Source organism: Marmota marmota, unplaced genomic scaffold, assembly GCF_001458135.2.
Source record: "Marmota marmota marmota unplaced genomic scaffold, marMar, whole genome shotgun sequence".
Taxonomy (NCBI): Eukaryota; Metazoa; Chordata; class Mammalia; order Rodentia; family Sciuridae; genus Marmota; species Marmota marmota.
The window spans coordinates 56,515,868-56,534,826 of record NW_025999977.1 but is presented as its reverse complement, the minus strand read 5'-3'; the positions used below and the strand labels follow the sequence as shown (position 1 = coordinate 56,534,826).

General features: G+C 51.9%; 1 long non-coding RNA gene across 1 annotated transcript; it reads left to right on the top strand.

The window, feature by feature from the left end:
* The first annotated feature begins 12,568 nt into the window (after window positions 1-12,568).
* LOC125617282 lies at window positions 12,569-16,917 on the top strand. Its single transcript, XR_007348260.1, has 2 exons — window positions 12,569-12,944; window positions 12,983-16,917. It is a non-coding gene; the product is annotated as an uncharacterized LOC125617282 (long non-coding RNA).
* Window positions 16,918-18,959: the final 2,042 nt, after the last annotated feature.

Here is an 18,959-nt window from a genome sequence, read left to right as displayed (position 1 = left end):
AAGCTGTTTTTTCATTCAGGGCCAGCTCAACTTTTCCCTGGAACTCCCCCAGCAACACTCTGAACTGACCGACCTCTTAGTTCTGTCAGAGCCGATCATCTTCCCAAGTCAGCTGCTGCTGGGTGTCAGAGCACCTAGGGTGTGTTCTTGGGATGGACTCCTCCTGGGTCTTCTAGGAAGCCTGTCGGATCCAGGCATTCAGTGCAGGCTGTGCTGATGAGCTCATGCCACCCCCACACAGTGCCACAGGCTGAGCACCTGGAGGTGTGAGGCCCAGGAACAGTGGACGCCCCCAACGTGTGGTCCTCCTGGCCATCAGGAGCCTCTCCTCGGGGCCTCCACTTCCTGCACTCCCACGGCCACAGCCTGTCAGAGAGGCTGCTACCTCAGGACTTCACTTGACCTTCCTTACCTCCAGGGACCCCCACTCCAATACAGCCACCCTGGGGAAAGGTCTCACAGGCCAGTTGTGGAGGGCACGATTTGGCCCCCAGCATTAAGCAGGTTGAGGTGTGGTGTGCCCCAGGGTGCCCCGCAGCCCTGCACTAATGGCCGGCACAGGGCCACCTGCATAGGGTCAGTGGTATTTGGATAGATAACAATGCCTAGAATGGCTTGGTGGCTCCTGGAAGGTTCCAGTGTTTTAACTAGTCCCCTCAACAACTGCAACGGAGCCTGAAGTCCCTCATCACAACTGAACTTGTGAGCCCCTCTGACCCCCGATTCCCCATAACATCCCCCATCAACTCCCATCAAGCTTCTGTGGGGATTCTCAGCCCAAACTTCCTCCCAGGTACAGGGCAGGCACGGGGACAGAGGGAAGGAAGGCAAGTCTGAGCCACTTCCTACCCGTTCACCTTCTTGGCAACACCTGCTGAATCCTTGAGCTTAAAGGTTCAACTCAGAAGCAGTTTGGCACAAGCCAACCTGGACTGGACACCACAGGAAATGCCCTTGACCAGGAGTCAGGGTTTTCACCTTTAAGAAATCCGCAAATGTTAGGACAAGAGTTAGGCGGGGAGACAGTGAGTGAGAGGGTCAGAGCGGCACAGAGGGCACAAGGTGGGGACAGGGCTTCAGGACTGTCCCTTTCTATCTGTGTGATTCAGGGAGTGACGTCACCTTCACAGCCTTCACTTCATCAGCAGCAAAGTGAGGGCGTAGCACAAAGATGGAGTGAGGACTCAGGACCCTCGCAGGCAGTCACGGCAGCTTGGTGCTCCTGACGGGCAACTGGTGGACCTCAAGAGGTTTTTACTTCATTGTGATTTGAAAGTGATAGAGAAGCCACACTTTGAATTGTGAACCTCCATCTTTTCCAGACTCTGGGTGTGTGGTCCAATCCTCTCCTGATGCTGGAGCTCCCTTGAGACCCAGGTTCCTGAGGGGACGCGGTGGACAGCTCAGTGTGCTGGCAAGCTGTGGTGTCACCAGGTGATGCATCTGCGTGCCTCTCCCATGTCTGCTACGCTCAGCCTGGGATGGGCCTATCGGGACCTGGCGCTATTGTAAGTGGCAGAGCACCTGCACCTACCTGGTGACCAGCAGCCACTGGTGAGACGACACCAAGTGAGCCTTGTTCTTCATAACCTGAGATCAACAAGGGTGAGCTGTGTAACCTCGTGTCACAGCTCAGTGTCCTGACTCAAGTTGATGTGAGCCACTGGAGGACCCTTAAGCCTGGGGAAAACGTCTTAAAGAACCTGCAGCACGAGAGGACCATCTTGCTGAACCTGCTCATTTACTAAGCACCTGTTTACTGGCTCAGGGGCCCAGAGTTCAGTGGGGAGGGTGATCCTGTAGACTAATAGGTAAACTAGGGTGCTGAAGATGGGAGAAGCAGGAGTGCAGCGTTCACAAGGTATGTGCTGTGGGAGGAGAAGAAGGTGAAGGGTGAGGAGGACCGTCACACATGGGAAAAGTGAGGGCAGGAGGGGGGACGTTGAGTTCTCAACGCTGTGCTCATGTTGAATGCAGAAGGCAGACATGGCATTACAATAAGACACAGGAGAGGCAGAGAAGTAGATGACTTAGAGGAGCCATAGCCACGTCAGAGTATCAGTCCCAAAATAAAGTTTGAAATATTGGACACGTTTGCCCAGCTGACCGGATGGGGAAGCTGCGTGGCTTGCATTGTGTTACAGCTGCTGTGCTGCCCGCAGTAGTGGTGCAGGTGCTGCTGTGCGTGGAGAGAGATTGAATAATCGGATTAGAGGAACATTTAAAATCACAATGGAATAAAAGTTAAATAAGAACAGACACCAAAATATTTCTTAGAAAGGAGTGGCAATAAAGCCAAGCAATCTCTAACAGCCTTGGGAGCATGTTGCAGTGCAGAAGGGGTCTCCACAGCCCCTCACGGGTCCTTGCTTCCCCGGGCCCAGAACTCTGCCTAGGTAGACTGTGTCAATCCTGCAGCTTCGGGCCCAGCCCTCCTGCCTTGCTTATCTCAGTAGAAGACCCGATGGTCTGAGCAAGCCGCGGTTCTGCCACTGGGAGCAAGTCTCATGGTTCGCCTTTGGCATCTTACTGGAGTGGATCCCGCTTCCGTGTCTTGTTATCTCAGCTTGGTTTCCTGGGAGACAGCCTGCGGCAGGGTTGGCCACAAGGAGAAGCTGTCCCTCTGAATAGTGCTTCCAGAAGAGTGAAGGCAGCAGACGGCTGGAGAGCACCAGGGCACACTGCCTCCAGGGCTGGAAGGGTCCAGCCTTGTCCTGAGGCGAGGCAAGCCCGGCATCTAACCCTCACGCAGCAGCCACTGGAAGCAGCGACTGCCTAGGGCAGAGAATGATTCTCAGCAGGGAGCCTTCAGCATCCCACACCTCTTGCCTGGAGTGGGCTGTGCCCAGGTTGTTTGCATGGGGGCTTCGGCAGGAGGTGCTGCAGCCTCCACTGCACCTAGGTGCAGCTCACCCCAAGCTGGCGCCGTGGTGACGCACCGAGTCTAGTCTTCCCTGTGCCTCTGGGAACCCCTAGGGGAATATCACAGGTGGTGGCATCCCCCGGGAAGGTCCTCCAGACACCTGAGCTGTCAGGGACCAGGCCTGGGTTCCTCAGTGTGGCTTATTTTTGTCTATCTGATGCCTGGATTCCTTCCAGGTCCTCTGCCTCACATGTGCTTTGACATCCCAGACTGCCTGACTTACTCTACTTACCCAGTGCGCACTGTGCTTCTCTGTAAAGACACAGGTGCATCTGAATTACTGCTGCTCAAAACCAGTCCACAATGAACCCGTTGCTTGGTTTAGGCTGGACTGTGCTGCAGTATCAAGCCCTCAAATTGCCATAGCTTGTCACATGCAGGTGTAATTGTCTGGGGGAAATGTCCTACTATGGGCAGCTCAAAGACCCAGGCCAATTTCATTTGGTGGGGCCACCACCTCAGTACAGATTCCTAGGCCATTGTGATGGGGTCAACAAGTCAGAGGGTCTCAAAGGTCTACTCACGACCTTAGCCAGAGGCAAACTCCATCCACAGTCCAGGGAACAACAGGAGTCACCTGCTCTGGTCTAATGGCAACAGGGTTGGAATCTGGAGAGGCGCATGGGTATTTAGGGAGCATTGACAATCTGCCAAGGCCGAGTCCACCTACTGTTGAATGTCATTTAATTATCCTTCAGAATTGAGAAAGCCTTCAGAAACATTGTCAAGCCACCAGGGCCACATTCTATTGATTGCTACAGAAAAGCGGTGTAATAAAAAGTGAAAAGATCGATGAATCAGCCAAGAGCCTCCGGAACACGCAGTGGAGCCACCGGCTGGAAGCAGAACTCGGGCTCCACGTGAGAAATGTCAAGAGCAGGGAAGCTTGTCTCCGCCCGTTTTTGGTTCCAAATGTCTACCAGAATCTATGGCATTTATGTCCTTCGCAGGCAAGACTCATTTGGGTCCTTTGAACTTGTCCTGCTGGAGGTGAACACGGGGGTGAGCTCAGAAGACCACGTCTGCTCTCCCTGGGAGAACCCCAGGGAGAACTGGCTTCGTTTTTTACTGACAAATCAGCCTTTTCATTTACTAACACTTACTTTACCGCCTTTGAATGGCATTTCTGTTTTGATCAAGAACCTCATTCTCTATGCTTTGGTCATACGTGGCTACCTCCTAGGTGCCCTCAGTTGGCTAGATCAGTTAGTGGCTTCAACAACAGAAATTTATTGTCTCAGGGTTTTGGAGGGCTATTAGTAAGTCAGCCAGGATTCTCCAGAGAGACAGAGTCGATACAGGGGTCTTTCCACCTCCCTATCCACCCGTATATCTCAGCTCACGTGACGATGGAGGTCAAGGAGTCCCTGACCTACCATCTTAAAGAAGGAAGCATTAGGAAGCTGGTGGTGAAGTTCAGTCTGAGGCCAAAACCTGAGCACCTAGGACGGGATGGGGGGTGGATGGCGCAGGACCCGCTGGGTAGGAACTGGAGTCTGAAGGCCCAAGAACCGGGAACCCTGGGGTCAGAGGGCAGGGGAGATGAATGTCCAGGCTCAAGCAAGAGCCCAGCTGCCCTTCCTCCCGTTAGGTTCTTTTGGGCCCTCAAAGAATTGGGTGGTGCACACTGGGGAAGGCAGGCTTCTTGCTGAGTCCGTGGGTTCAAATGCTGCTCTTCCAGGAACACTCTGAGAGCACCCAGGAAGAATGCTTTACCAGCTCTCTGGGCACCCCATGCCCAGTCAGGCTGACACCCAGTGAACCATCACAGGGCCTGGAAGTCTGAGCTCAAGTTCAGCAGGTGGACTCTCCTGAGCCCACCAGGGACCCCCTGCTTCTGGTGGTTTGCTGGTCTTCCCGGGCACGTCTTGACTTGTGGAGCCTCACCCCATGCCCGAGTTCCCCTTTCCTTGTTTACCCCGTGGGTGTGTCTGTGTCCTCATTTCCTCTTTTTATAAGGACCCCTGTCCTACTGGCTTAGGGCAATCCATACTCTGGTGTCACCTCATCTGCAACAACCCTGATCTCACAAGGGTTTGTTTTCTGAGTTACCAGGGGTTAGAAATCAAACGTAACATTTTTAGGGGGTCATTTCAGTCTATCCCTGTGTTGTCAATGAACAGCAGGAGGAATAAAGGCACTTCTCCACCTGTACTTTCTCCTTCAAGTGTTTTTGATGCCACTTGAAGACAGTGTCTCCACACTTGTCATACTAGGGTGGACACCCACTGAGGGGATTCTTTGGAAGTAATGTCAAAGTTGAGAAAAAGAAGGCACCTTGGAGTGGCGGGGGGTGATGAGGAATGGGGAACTTTCCCAAGAAGCCTCCGAGAGGCTGTGCCACTCACCTGGAGCTGTGACCTGCTTCTGAGCAGACCAGAGCCACAGGTGGGCGGAGGACGAGCGTGTACATCCCATTTCCCATTCCCAGCTCCACAAATCTCCCCAGGTTCCCGTGTGTCTCTAAGGAGAGGGAGTCGGCATGGGCTCTAACATTTATTTCTGGCTACTCTCTAGAAACAGAAAATTGGATTTAAGTTAAAAATTCAAAGAAATCAAAAGAACATAAATTTTCTCTACTTATAAAATGTGATTACAAATTTACACAATTCCATTGTCTATTTTTACTTTTAAATTTTAAGCCGTGAATGTGCTCCTTGAGTTTCTCTCAATTTTGTGTCTAGAAAAAAAATTTCAAAATGGATTCCCATTTTTTCCACCCATTTATCTCTGGGTTGTTTTCCTCAAGCACAGAGTAGGCCCACAGGAGGTCACTACCAAGACTTGTTCAGTCTGTGATGACAGAGCCATGCTGTGACAGGCACAGACCCTTAACAATGGGAATTGTGTCAGTCAGCTTTCTGTTGCCATCACAAAACACCTGAGAGAAACAAGGAGGAAGGGTTTATTGTGATTCATGATTTCAGAGAGCCACCTGTGATTGCATGGCCCAGGCTTTAAGGTCTGTGGAAAGGCAGTGTGTCATGGTAAAGGTGTGTGGTGGAGGACAGCTGCTCATCTCAAGCTGGTCAGGAAGCAAAGAAGGAGAAAGAAGAGCCTGGATCCCAGTATTCCCTTCCAGGGCGCGTGCCTAGTGACCTACTACTTCCAACCAGCACCCCCCTTCCCAATATACCATCAGCTGGGCATCAGACCTGCAGCACAGGAGCCTTGGGGGGCACTGGTGATCTAAATTGCTATAGGCATCTTTTAAAACCTAGTAGACATGACTGCCCTTGGGGAGATGGGTCAGTCATGACATGGGCAGGGGTGGAAGACCAGCCATGAGTGGTGGGGATGATCTTAGAGCCATGTTGCTAACAAAAACTGGGACAGTTTCACAGAGGCACCAAAAAAACAGTTTTACTCACTGTTCATTGAGCACTTACTATGCTCAAATCTCTGTGGGAGAATCCACGGATAAAATGACTGCAACACTATCTTATAGACTCTCTCTCTCTTTCTCTCTCTCTGCACTGGAGATTGAACCCAGGGGCACTTAAACACTGAGCCACATCCACAACTCTTTTTAATTTTTTTTATTATTATGAGACAGAATCTCCATAAGTTTCTGAGGCCGGCCTTGAACATGCAATACTTCTGCTTACCCCAGTTGCTGAGAATATAGGTATTTACCACCATGCCTGGCTAAGACTCTAAAGATCTAAGATTCAGAACATAAATACCCCAAACACAAAGGGTGGTAGATGCCATAATCCACATAGAAATAAACTAACACCTGTGTTCAGAGACCCAGGCACAGAGTGGGTGATGGTGAACTTGGAAGACTTCTAGACAAACTCGTACCAGAGGTGCATTCTGCAGCCTGCTGCCAATTGTGTTCTCACTGCCAATGTGCTTCCTTCGAATCTCTCCAACAGCAATGGCATTAGCAGGGGCACATGGAACAGGTGGTGAAGTACACGCCACCCATGAGCACTTGGTCTTAGCTGCACAGTCGGGTGAGGGTTTGGTTTTGCACCCAGCCCCATATGGCCCTCAGCAGTCCCCCCAACTTGACTTCTATACCTCTGTGTGCTTCAACAGAGACTGCTTGATCTGTAAGTGCCCTGTGCACCTTCCGTTCTTTATGCACTAGCATGCACCCGTGTGCACTAATCATTCATTTATAAGTAGGCCTTATTCCAGGACTCCCCAGGACCCCGCCAGGCTATGGGAGGTGTGAATATATTCACCACAAACTCAGGCAATCAGCCAAAACTTTTCATCTTCTGGAGAGAGGCTGGAGTAACAAAGTGCCGTTGTCAGGATTCTTCACATTGTGCACTTTTCTTAAATAATGACATTTCTACAAAGAATTTGACTGAAACGGAGACATCAGAAGGCAAGTGCTTGTTCTTATTTAACAGAAAACTCCTCAATGCAGATGAGACTGATTTGGGGGTGGGGTGGGGATAAAGATGTGAATGTAGCAGAGAAAGACAAATTACGCAGAGTTTCAAGACGGTTAAAAACCTTCTGTTTTAAATCTTGGGAGAAATGAGATGAACAGTAATCAAGGACTGTGGAGTCTCCGTTTGCCAGAAATGTTATTTGATTTATTTGATCCCTCCCAGGAACTCTAGGACATGCATAATATTGCCACCTGCACTTTCCAGATAAGAAAATGGAGTCACAAAGCAGTTGAGTAACCTGCTTCAGGTCACCTGGCTAGTGGTGGTGGAGCTTGAATTCAGACCAGGCAGGGTGGAGGCATCAAGGAAGGACGATGCTGCAGTAGGTGTTTTCTAGACTCCTGGAGAAGATTCTGCGTGTCCTGTGTTTCGTGCGCCTTTGTAGGCTTGCTTCTTACATGCATGTCTGAAATCATTTAGCTTTGAGAGGGAGTGGTAGGAAGACTATTTAGGAATTCCACGTTCAGTGATAGATCTTAGACCCTAAAGACCCAGAAATCTTAAGAAACAATCTACTCTGTCTGCATCCCAGATAGTCACAGCCTGGCTGGCCATCAGGTTGCCCTCTCTTCTCCGTTCCCGAACACGACCAGGTAGTAGGGTGAAAACACGATTCTTGTTGCCACGACAGACCATCCAGGTGAGGCTCTGCTAGGGCAGGCCCTTGCTCTCATCTGTCTGGCCCCTGGCCAGCAGTATTCACCTCTAGAGCCCCGGCTGCTCTGCTTGAGGCTCTCTCTAGCACCTCGATAAGAGCGGTAGGGTGGGTCACCCATTTCCTTCCTTTTTGCTGATATTGGTTTCCCCTGAGCAGGAACCAGGGGGCCACCAGCCCTGGGGGGACCTGGGCGCTCTTACAGGGCCTGGGGCAGGGAGCCCGGGCCCCGGTGCGGCCNCCCTGCCCGCCCCCATACCGCCTTCCCTGGTGGCAGGGACAACCCGCTCGCTGGAGAAGTTCCCTGCAGGTCTGTCCCACTCTGCCCTCCACAGTCACTCCCTGGCCACCCACACCATCCGATTTGAGGGCTTGTGCAAGCTGGAGGCTTCTTGCTCCTAGAGGAAGAATGACTTATTTTGCCCCAGTGGTCTTCACAGGCGTGTCTTAGGATGTCATCTCCAAAAGTTTGTTCTCTCCGTTTTTTTCCAGATTGGGGGTGGTGCTCCTTGAAATGCTGTTCCCAGCCTGCGTTGTGCAGGGTCAACGGAGAGTTAGATAAGACCCCAAGGAAGCATCAAGGAGGAATCCCTCCTGCCCCTGTGGTGGGGAGCCGGACTGGACCCCACACTGGAAGGAGACCTGACATCTTTCATTGGACAGTTTTTTTCCTGGAGTGTAGCCTGGGAGATGGAATGAGCACTGGTCCCAGGGAATGGGACAGGGTGAGAGTAGTCAGCAGATGAAGTGTGTTAGTAACTTGCCAGGCAAAGGGCAGGGGGTCTGGACACCCTGGGGGCTGTGGGAGTCTTCAGGAGGGAGAGCAAAGGAGAACTGGGTCAGGGCCATGTGAGGGAGGGCCCTTGGGTTCGAGGTGGGCAAGGTGAAGATGGTAGGAAGGGCCCCTTGGGAGGGAAATGCCTTACAAATGAATGTGTGCGCCTGACCTTTCCCAGTGACTCCAAAGGGGAGACCAGAGACTTGCTTATTGTGTCCTCTTATCCAGTGTGTGATTTGGGACCAGGTCTGGGCACTTTTCTAGTGCCTTCTTCGGCTTTATTTTTATTATTAGTCTTTAAATAGTGTAAAAGAAATATGGCTGGAGAGGTCAACTGGGGACAAATCCTGAAGTTTTTGAATTCCAGGGCTTTGGGCTTCACTCTGTGGTATTGGGAGCCATTGATGGTTTTGGAGGAAAGTGGGCAGTCTGAGCCCTTCTGCAGAGTGGTTACTGCAGTGGGGTGGGGGCTCAGGCTGACCTGGCGTACAGTGACCATTGTGGACCTGAGAGACAGACTCTCGAAGGGTGTGACCTTCTACCCACAGTACTTGCCAGAGTCCACGTGGAGTGGGGACCACTTGAGAAACTGGGTATACACAGTCCAGTTTGAATGGAATGGAAAATTTCCAGAATCAGCACAATTTGAGTTTCTGCAGTATGTGCTTTTAAAGATGCCCTAGTTCTGGTGTTGGTACCCCTCCCTGCGGGGGGAACTACCTAAGGGTACGCTCAGATGAATGCTGCAATGCATGGGGGTTTTGGAAACCCAAGAGTCCTGACAAATGTATTTTATAAGCATATTCTGGTACCCTTGGTTTGCTAGCTTCTAATCCCTGTTTCCAGACTGTTCCTAGACCACAGAACTTCTCTTGGGGACTTAGTGTAGCTTGGGGCTTTGAAAGGCCTTCACACACTCTTAACTGGAAGCTGTGGAGTTTTGCAGTCGGTGTCCAGCCAGCCTGGCAGATCAAGGCCAGAAGCTGTGAGCCAGGCCGCCCAGAGAAGCTGTTTTTCCCACTGTGGTTCCTATTTGGCTTAGCTGCCTTCTTTTGTTCAACTTTCTCCTCCCTGCTGGGAGGATGCCTCTCTCTACCACTGGGAGTCACAGAAGTAGGTGGGACCTTGCAGACAGCCCTCACGATGGTCAGGAGGAAGTAGGGCTGGAGAGTGGGCAGGTAGTGCTGGTCAAGTGGTATGGTGCTGCAGTAGGTCTAGTCTGGCACCAAGACTCAGGTCCTTTCTCTCCCTCTGCTCTTGCAGCAGGCTGGGAGTGTTTGCTCCTTGGGGAACCTGAATATCTGAAACCTCTTGGGGATATTGCGCCTCAGAACTTGCCAGGCCATCAGACCCCCCTGATTTCCTGGAGAGTGGGATCTCAGAATCTGCCTAGAGACTGTGAGAGAGTAGAATCTTTTCAGACTATCCCTGTTTCCTCTGGGTCCCTTTCTACCTTCGAGATCCAAGAACTATGTCATTTGAGGTGCTTTCAGAGCCAGGCTCCTTCACTGACCTGGCCTTGCTGGTCCACAGGAGTACCTTTTCTTAATTAGTTGGAGAAATTAAATTGAAGCAACTATTAACACACCTGAGTGCACTGGTGCTGCATGACTCTCTGACCCAGCTGTCTGACCTTGGGTAAGTGTCTTCCCCTTCCTGCGAGGACCAGAGTTCCTTCAGGGTAACATTGACATGTTAGCCTAAATGTTTTTCTAGAGTCAGAAATAAAATTGTGCTGGTTCAGTGGTATTTTCGGGGAGAACCAATATTGCAGAGCAGCTCACCATGTGCAAGCATTTGTAAGGACTCTTTTAAGGAAAAAAATATATATATTTTAACTTTCATAAGGATGGCCTTTCTCCAATGGTATTTGATGAGAAACAGGGCTTTTTAAAGCAGATTCTTTCCTTCTGTGAATCTGCAGTCTGAATCGGAATGTTCCTCCTGGCTGTTCTGCGGGATTGGGAGAAGGGCTTTCTCTAGGGAGCCAGTTCTGAGCTGGATGCAGTGGTAGCGGGAACACTCAGTTCCTTGAGGGCCCGAGGAAGCTTGGCAACCAGCGTTTTATCGTGTCCTCTGTGTTTGACCCTGGATATGGAGGAGACAGACTTAATATTCATTAAGCGTTGGCTGTGCGCCAGGCCCCAGCATCGGTGATTGGCTTGGATTCTGGAGCAGCTCTCACCCAGCCCAGTGTACACTTACTTGCCTGTTCCTCCTCCTCAGTGGAGCCTGGAGCCGAGGTGTTCCAGGTCTCACTCGTGCTAAGTGCTGAAGTCTGAGTTTGAGCTCAATGGCCTGTGGATAGATAGATGCCATGACCCGGAGGACATGCTGTCGGGGGAGGGGAAGCAGAAGCATTCATTCACAGGTTGCTTGAGCCGTGAAGTCAGGGCAGCATGGAGGGGCACAGAGTGCAGAGGGGCCCTGCTTGCTGGGCTTTGTAGGATGAATTGGAGTTAGCCAGATAAATTGGAGGGTCAAAGTCAAATTCGAGGCCTGAAAATGGCAAGAAACAGCCTGGAGTGGATAGAGAACATAGGAATGGCACAGAGGGGCAGAGCTTATCTGTTGGTTGGATGATGGCGAGTTCCAGGTGGCCCCTTGCCTCTGAGAGCTGCTCAGGCTGATCCCCTCTAGCCCCAATATCTTCATTGCTGGTGTCTCCCGAAAAATTCCATCCATGTCTTCCTTTTCGTAGCAGTGTTTTGGAGGCCCCTAGAAGTGTTGCCTGCATTTTCTTCCTGTCCCTCCAGTTTGGCTTGGTGGAGGAGGGCTCAGGGGAGGATGGTGGGCTGTCACCTGAAGTGCCTTTGCCCTTAGAGTTCAGGGGCAGGCTCTCCTACTAAGAGTGGCTCATGAGGACAGGGGGACCTCTCCAGGCCTCAGGCCATGAGTTGGGAACCATGGAGCTGGGAGCTAGCCCAGATGCAGGCTTTGGGCCAGCACAGCCCTGCAGATAGCTACCTGTGGAGCAAAGGGGGAGCATTCGGGTTCTGAAAGTACCTGGTGACCATTGGCACAGCTAGGTCATCGACTGAGCAGGGTTTGTGTCTGACCTAGGAACATACATGTCTCCCTCAACAGCTGTTGGGAGAATATTTTAGGCTTCCAAAGAGCTGGGTTTCAGCAGTCCTGTGGAGCAGGGCCTGCTAGATGCTAGATAGATGGTTGGTAGGGTTTCCTGGGAGGAGGGAACCTCAGAAACATCAAACTAGAATGTTTTTCAGATGTACCTTGACCCCTGTGAACTGTGCAGACAGCCAGGAACCCAGCCTCTCAGTGCACCTCAGAGTCTGGATGTCTCTGGGGTAACATGGCTCATAAGCCTCCTCTCCTGACCCTCAGCCTCTGCCTTGACTGGTCTGCTGTGCACACGTTCTAGAGTGGCACCTCAGATTCCCGTACCATGAGCTAGCCCCACCACCTACCCCTGGGAGATCTGCCCACATCTCCTGAAGGAGAAGAGCCTGCTCTCAGAGGGTGCAGTCTTCCTGTGTCCCCACTCAGCCACAGTGGTGGGAGACACCCCCTTTAAAAATATACAAGTTCAGCAACCAGCTGCCTCTCTTTCCTCAAGTTTAGACTTTCTCTTACACAGGTGTGTGCTGAAGCCAGAATCCATGCAAGTGTTATCAACAGCCACCAACTGGACCATCCTTTGTCTTGTCCGGGTGCCAGACTCTTAGCAATCCTTGAAGGCCCCACACAAATGTCACCGTGTTCTTTACAGGCATGGAATTACCCATGTGGGCCACTGTGGAGATCCAGTCCCCTGAGAATCACCAGGTGGGTGACTAAGCAGGTCCACTCCTGAAGTCCACCAGGTGGGCGACTAAGCAGGTCCACTCCTGAGGACCACCGGGTAGCTGACTGTGCAGGTCCACTCCTGGGAATCACCAGGTGGCTGACTGTGCAGGTCCACTCCTGAGGACAACTGGGTGGGCGACTGTGCAGGTCCACTCCTGAGGACCACCAGGTGGGTGACTGTACAGGTTCATTCCTGAGGACCACCAGGTGGCAGACTGTGCAGGTCCACTCCTGAGGACCACCAGGTGGGCGATTGTGCAGGTCCACTCCTGAGGACCACCAGGTGGCTGACTGTGCAGGTCCACTCCTGAGGACCATCGGGTGGGTGGTTGTGCAGGTTCACTCCTGAGGACCACCAGGTGGGTGACTGTACAGGTTCATTCCTGAGGACCACCAGGTAGCCGACTGTGCAGGTCCACTCCTGAGGACCACCAGGTGGCCGACTGTGCAGGTCCACTCCTGAGGACCACCGGGTGGGCGACTGTGCAGGTCCACTCCTGAGGACCACCGGGTGGGCGACTCTGAGATTCACTGAGGTGGAGAGCTGTGGGGACCCACTCCTGTGTACTGGCCTTTTACAGATGAGAACTGGAGGCACACACGGAAGGAGGAGGACAGCTCAGAGGGGGCTCAAGCTCTCCCTCTGCTCTGGGCTCATGTGCTTCTTCTCCTCAAGCAGAAGGATTTTCTCCCCCAGGTGCTCCCATAGCAACATTTTTCAGAACCTATAATTGCTTTACATAATCTAATTTTAGTGATTTATGTAACTTAGTTCCTCTAGTGAGTTATGAGCTCTACAAAGGTAGGAACTTATTCATTTTGGCTTTCCCTTGGCGCCTATCCTGCTCTTTCTGAATGAAGTTTTGTTAAGTGGTTGACTACATGACGGAGTGGCCTGGTTCCAGAGGGACACCTAGGGTTGACTGTCATGAGGAAATGGATGGAGAGTTGAAATTCTGGTCTCTAGCACGAGCAGTCACTGATAATACACATCCTCTCTACGGAAGGTCAGGTCACAGAGCAGTGCCCTGCAGGACTGTGGGAAGGCAGGTGTGGACGCTGGCTTGGTTTAGAGTGAGCATGGTTGAAGGCATCCTTGGAGGCCCAGAGAGTGGAGGCTAGGCCCTGGGGTCCTGTGGCTGGTAGCATGGCCTGTAGACAGCAGGCCAGTTCAGTGCTCGTGTGACCCAGGTGAGCCTTTGATGGACTTGCTGCTGGGCTCCTGCAGCCTGTGGTCTCCTGTGATGCACTTGCAGCAGGAGATGTGGTGCTGGCCTTGGGATGTTGTGGTCTTGCAGAGGGAGTGATGTCATGGGTGACTGAGGAAGGCCAGGACTGGGTGCCGGCCTGTGCTCATCCTCTCTCGTGGGAGAGGAAGCCAGGCTCTGAAGGGGTTGGGGGCCCTGTGGGGGAGGGGTGGGCTCCGAAGAGGTGAGAGGTGGAGAAGTGGGTGCTTGGGCAGCTGTGGTGGTGCAGACGAAGGGATGCTCTCAAGGATGCCGAGAAGCAGGGTCTGCTGTGTAAACCCCAGCATCCCAGGAAGGTGGGATCGTCACCGTCATTTTTCTTTCTAAAGAAAGCCTGGGATGCTGTCACTAGTCCATGGTGGCAGTTTCTTGCAGGAGTGTTTGCCAGGTATGACAGGAGGGCAGGAGGTTCCTAGGCCTCCTCTTGAGGAGTGGAAGGGCTGCTAGTGGCCACGTAGTGCAGTGTGTGTGCAGAGATTCTGGTACTCAGGGTGGTCTCTGTCCCAGGAGCCTGCGTTCTGAGCTGCTGTGTTCTCCTGTGGTGGTGGAGGCACTGTGCCTTCACAGCATGTGACAGGGTGTGCCCCAGGGAACCTCTGCATCGGCAGGAGTGCAAGCTTGCGGAGGCCCGTGGGACCCACTCTCATGTGATGGAGAGCCCAAAGGAGCCAACTGGTCGCATTGGTTATTTTTTCCTTGTGTTATGAGTGTCACAAGGTGCCTCTTGGTACTGTGAGCACTGCTGCACGGGAGTGTAGGGCAATGGGATGGATAGAGCTTCAGAAGGTGCCAGTGTTGGTGTCCAGGATGGGACACTTGTTGGCTGCACAGTGTCTATTTCTTCTTAATCACTTGCCAGGGTTGGACGCTCCCAGTCCCTGGGGACAGATGGGAAGAGCTGGCTCTCTGTGCCCTTAGATCATAGTTCCTTCTTCTTGTCTCTCGGGAGCACTTGCCACGGCCCTCAGCTCTGAGCCAGTCTGGTCACAGGAGGCCAGCAGGGTGGTAGGAAACTGAATTTTTTAATCTCATCAATCTGTGGGCTCCTGCGAACTGCCTGCCTCCATGTGTGTCTCTCGTCCACTGATGCTGCTCTTGGATCCCTTCCTTACTTTCCTCTGCTGTCACACGCAGGGCAGAAGTGGCCAGATGTGAGTATGAGATCTCCTTTTCATCCTAGGACAAACACAGGCAGGAAAGTTGCACTGTGATGTGAGCAAGCCACAGGTGAAAGGGTTCAAGGTTCAGACCCCAGGCAGATGTGTCACCTAGGCCCCAAGCTGCTTCTCTTTCCCTGCCTCTGTACACCAGTCGTATGGAGTACTGCTCACCCCACTGTGGTCATCTTAACGTGACTGCATCCACAAGACCCTATGAGCTCACAGACACCCGTGCGGGCTCAGGAGTTGAGCATGTCTTCTGGGAGACACGATCCAGTGACCGTATAAGTGTGTATGTGCACACCCACATGTCAGTTGTATGTTCACGAGTATGTGTTAGTATGCTTGCCTGGCAGCACACTCCCTGTTAACGAGGACTTGAACCACCAGATGTCTGTCTCCTCAGTGACAAGGTGTTAAAGGGAGATGTCTGCTGGCTGGTGCAGCTGCTCTGTGGTCCCACTGAGAACCCAGGCTCTCTTCTTTCTGCCTCCCTGGACTTAGCATCCTTTGCCTTCATGTGGGTCACCCGTGGTCAACATAGCTTGCCTCAGATGCGAACTTACATCTGTGTGTCTGGTTTCGGAGAGGTAGGGCAGTTGGTGGCCATGACATCTGCCACCGCGCTTCAGGGAGAGAAAAATCTTTACCAAAGCCAGTGGGAGGGAGGGGGAGCCTCCCTCTGAGCACCGAGGGAGAGGCATGTAAAGATTGCCCAGGAGTGCTGTCCCCTGCGAGGCTTTGCCAGGCTTCTTTCCCCTCACCTGCTCTTCCTGGAAAAGCAGGAGTCCACCTGGAATGAGGTCTGTGTCGATGGGCATGTAGCCCTGGTGTGGTGGGGCCACTGTGCCTGTCGTCTGTGGGCGCAGAGAGCAGGAGGGCAGCACCCTGCACCTCTGTGCCTCCAGCACCTGCGAGGCTGTGCACAACAGGTGCTCCATGAGGAGCTGTTGACCAGTCCAGGGCGTTTCCCTTCGAAGGGGCTGAAATGCACCAGGAACACTTCCATCTGTTATAATGTTCATGTATTATTCAGTTATATTGTCATTATTTGATTTACTTTTATTTGTTTGGCAAGATCTACTTGGTACTGGAGATTCAAGGGCAGACTGGGGACTAGAGGGAGGGTGGGGCTGGTTGGTGCAGCTTTCTGGAACAAGGTAGGGCGTGGTGTTCTGTGGTCGGCAGTGCAAGGACTCAGCTCTTGAAATGTTGCCATTTTATACATTCCAGTTTTGCTCCGGAAGCCCTCCTCTGGTGTTGTGGCCATCTCTTTGTGTGACGTGGCAGGAGCAGCGTTTCTCCTGTGCCGTGTAGAGATTTACCGAGCCCAGCCTCAGCCAGGCGCTGTGCTGTGGAAGGTCCTGCCTGAGTGACGCGCACAAGGACTCACCTTCAGTTCCTCTGAGATGGCCTGGTGTTCCTGTGTGTGGATTGGCTGCTGGCTGAGTGTTTCTTATCTGCTAATACCTTAATCCCTCCTGGGACTTGTTCCCCCTTGGCCTTTCGCTCTGCTTCCTTGACAGTGACCTTGTTTTCTCTCTGTCCCTGGCTGTGTGCAGCGGGTCCGGCTTCCCCAGCAGGAGCTGCCACGGCCATTGTTGGAGGCCTCATCTGTGGCCTGGCAGGTGAGAGCTGTTTTCCTAGACGGCAGGACTTCTTCCTTGTGCAGCAGGAGACACTGGATGCAGACAAGTGGAGGGGAAACACAGCCTGTCTAGGAGCTGGCTGTCCAAACGGAGCCGCTGGCCCACAAGGCTCTGCACCCTGGACCACTGCTGGTGCCAGCTGAGCTGTGCTGTCAGGGGGTGTCAAAGATCTCATGCAAAAAAACAGAATGTAAGGTATACATAACAATTTTATGCAGTTCATATATTAAGCCATTAAATTTTGATTATGCTTGGTTAAATAAAATATTATTGAAATAAATTGCTTCATTTCTCTCTTTTTTCCTACTACCAGAAAATTCCAAATTATATGCGCAGCTCCCATTGCTTCCTTGGACCCATGGCCACTGATCGGAGAGCCTTGGGGAGTGTTTCTCTAAAGGTTAAGGCCTCGCCTCAAGCGCTTGCTGTGGGCGAGGTCTCTGCCTTCCATTGGCAGGATGAGTGGCCCCTGCCCAATCCTCAAATCCTCCTTGCCTCCTGTAGACGGGTGGAGAGGATCCCTCCACACCTGGGTGTTCCCTCTAAACCCCTGTCCACTCCCAGCATCCTGGATAATAAATGGTCCTGCCCGCCAGCCGCCGCCGCCCTCTCTCGCCCAGCCGCCGCCCTCTTGCCTAGCCGCCACCCTCTCGCCAGCCCCACTGTTCTCTGTGACCTCGGCCTCACTGTTCTCTGTGACCTCGGCCTCGCTGATGGCCTCCTTTCTGGACCTCTGTGCTTCTTGCTGTGTCCTTGCATCTACGCCACCCCACGTTTTCCCTGCATCTTCTGAGTGTCTTTCCCTGGCCTGTTCCCACGGTTGGCATTCCTGCCTGCTGTCACCTGACACTGTGGTCCCTGCTGCAGACTCCCTGCCGTCATTGCTGACCTCGGCCTGTCCTGACCAGGCACCCTGGCTCTGGGGTTAAATCCTGGCCCGTCCCTTTGTACCTCTTCCAGAGGGCCTCCTCAGTTTCCCGGCTGGCTTTGGCTTTGTGGGAAGGACGGGGAAGGAAGTGAGTCCCCCTCCACTCCCTGGACAGGACAGGACAGGCATGGTGCCAAAGGCTGGTGAGCTTTGCCAAGGGGAAGATCTTAAAAAACCTGGAAATCAGCATGAGCTTCAGCATACTGAAAAATACCCCAGCATTGGTGTGGGCCCATCTGTTTACTATCTCAGCAAACAGAAATGCCCTTGAGCCAACAGGAACTCGAGCACAATTAGAAATCATATCTAACCTGAAATAAAGGGTAATTTTTAAGGTCAGCCTAAAGGTTAGGCCTGGAAACAGAGCACATCCCCGAGTGGAGCACCGTCTTCTCCCAGCTCTGCTTGATGGTGGAGACAAGGCCGACTGAGCTCCGTCAGTCCCAGTTCTGCAGGGGCGAGTGGAGCGGAGGGCCGTGTCCCACTCACTGTTGAATTTCCAACACAGGACCCTGTATACCCAGTTTCAGCATGCTGAACTGTTAACAAAATTATACCTCTCCCTCTCTCTCTATATATATATTATATCTCCACACACATGCATACATATATATGTATTCATATATTATATAGAATTACATGTATATATATATTACACATTATATATATGTATATGTGTGTATATATATATATATATATATATATATATATATATTACTATGTACAAATATAAAAGGGATTAAGATCTTGCCTGAAGGTTTATGTATTCAAGAACACTCACCTCTGCAAACTGACCCCAAATGTGTTGCTAATAAAAATAATCATTGGGAAGTTGACACACTCTAGCCTGTGTGACTTTAAAATGCCTTCGAGTCCTCCCCTGCATTGACTGTGTACATTACCCACACCGCGCTGTTCATGTGGGAACCAGTCTGGTGGCAGTGTCACTTCTATTATGTGATGATAAATACCTTGGGAGATAAGATGAAGGTTTTCTTGGGAAACATGATTTTTTACAGAAATTTTTTTTTCCAAAGAGAAATTAGCCAAAAGGAGCTTTTTCTCTAAGAGGAAGTGGGCGCTGGGGCAGGAAGGAAGTGGTGTGAATTACCCTGGCGGGCAGGAGGAGTGGACTTCTGGGTCTGAGCTGGGGAAGGGGGGGCTTCAGGGGTGCGTTTTAGGCATTGTCCCATAGGCAGCTGCTCTTTGGGCAGTCCAGCTCCAGGAAATGCTGCTAAGAGTGGAGAAAAAGAAATGCTTTATGCACAGATGCTTCTCTTAGTGTGTTGTTTTTGAAAATAATAACCCCAAATGGAAAACATCTAAATATGGTTAAGTAAATAGCATGCTCTAATTAGATAAGATTTTGGGAGATTGTGGCCATGGGAAAATGT